This window comes from Salvelinus sp. IW2-2015, linkage group LG3 (assembly GCF_002910315.2).
Source record: "Salvelinus sp. IW2-2015 linkage group LG3, ASM291031v2, whole genome shotgun sequence".
NCBI classification, from domain to species: domain Eukaryota; kingdom Metazoa; phylum Chordata; class Actinopteri; order Salmoniformes; family Salmonidae; genus Salvelinus; species Salvelinus sp. IW2-2015.
Window position 1 is genome coordinate 15,121,437 of NC_036840.1, and position 1,923 is coordinate 15,123,359.

Genomic DNA, 1,923 nt, shown 5'->3' on the forward strand with positions numbered 1-1,923 from the left:
TGATGAGTTAAAACACAACATGTAAAACTGGAAGTCCCAGCCATCGTACTGGTTGATGAGTTAAAACACAACATGTAAAACTGGAAGTCCCAGCCATCGTACTGGTTGATGAGGTAAAACACAACATGTAAAACTGGAAGTCACAGCCATCGTACTGGTTGATGAGGTAAAACACAACATGTAAATGTGGTTGAAAGCTTTACTGAGCTACTTTCAGTAAACTTTAACCAAAGGCAAGGTGTTTGTATGAAACCATGGAAACTGCTGGGATTCTGTTCAACATCTGTCTTCCTCTAAAGTCACACCCTTTCAGCATCCATCCCGCCCTCATTTTCCTCCAAAACACACCCCTTAGTATCTAAACCACATCCCCTTAATGTTCAAAAGACACCGCTTTGCCTCAAGACACGCCCCTAGTCTCTTAGCCACACGCTCAAATAGAAACCTCTGAAAGGTTGCTGGAGCATTTGTCTACCTGAATAGCATGACCATGTCTTCCTCTCAAGCCACACCTTCTGGGCATCCAAGKCACACCCTGTTTATATCTAGCCACACCCTCCACACCCCTTAACACCAACCTCTCTGATTGGTTGCAAGACTGATAGGCATGACCTGGAAGTGGAAGAGAACATAGGACAAGCAGTGAAATATTTTTTTTTTTAAATTAAATCTAATGAAATCAATGTTTATTCAGTGTGAAATTAAAACATCAATACACTATAAAAAATGATTCCAATGAAATAACAACAGTTACATTTAAAACTATAACAAGAGCTATTTAATCATATTCCCTGAGTTTAACCCAAAAAGTGCCAACAGGTCTCAATTTTGAGCCCAATGGGTAAAAATATTTCCGAATTTCGTTTCATGCATTGAGAGAGATATTGGAAATGTAAAATATTCCAGAGAAAATAAAGTATTAAAAACTTTGTCCTCACAACTAATGCTGTAATGTGTGTATAGGTCTATCTAACTCTGACCTATCATATGATGGATGGTATTGATGGCTGGTATAGGTCTCACACTCTGATGGTATTGATGGATGGTATAGGTCTCACTCTGCTGGTATTGATGGCTGTATAGGTCTCACACTCTGCTGGTATTGATGGGTGGTATAGGTCTCACACTGCTGGTATTGATGGCTGGTATAAGTCTCTCACTCTGCTGTATTGATGGCTGGTATAGGTCCACACTGCTGGTATTGACTGATGGTATAGGTCACACTCTGATGGTATTGATGGCTGGTATAGGTCTCACTCTGCTGGTATTGATGGTTGGTATAGGTCTCACACTCTGCTGGTATTGATGGCTGGTATAGGTCTCACACTGCTGGTATTGACTGATGGTATAGGTCACACTCTGATGTATTGATGGCTGGTATAGATCACACTCTGCTGGTATTGACTGATGGTATAGGTCACACTCTGATGGTATTGATGGCTGGTATAGGTCTCACTCTGCTGGTATTGATGGTTGGTATAGGTCTCACACTCTGCTGGTATTGATGGCTGGTATAGGTCTCACACTGCTGGTATTGACTGATGGTATAGGTCACACTCTGCTGTATTGATGGCTGGTATAGGTCTCACACTGCTGGTATTGACTGATGGTATAGGTCACACTCTGATGGTATTGATGGCTGGTATAGATCACACTCTGCTGGTATTGACTGATGGTATAGGTCACACTCTGATTGGTATTGATGACTGGTATAGGTCCACACTCTGCTGGTATTGATGGATGGTAAGGTCTCAAACTCTGCTGTATTGATGGCTGGTATAGGTCTCCACTCTGCTGGTATTGATGGCTGGTATAGGTCTCACTCTGCTGGTATTGATGGATGGTATAGGTCTCACACTCTGCTGGATTGATGGCTGGTATAGTTCTCACACTCTGCTGGTATTGATGGCTGGTATAGGTTCT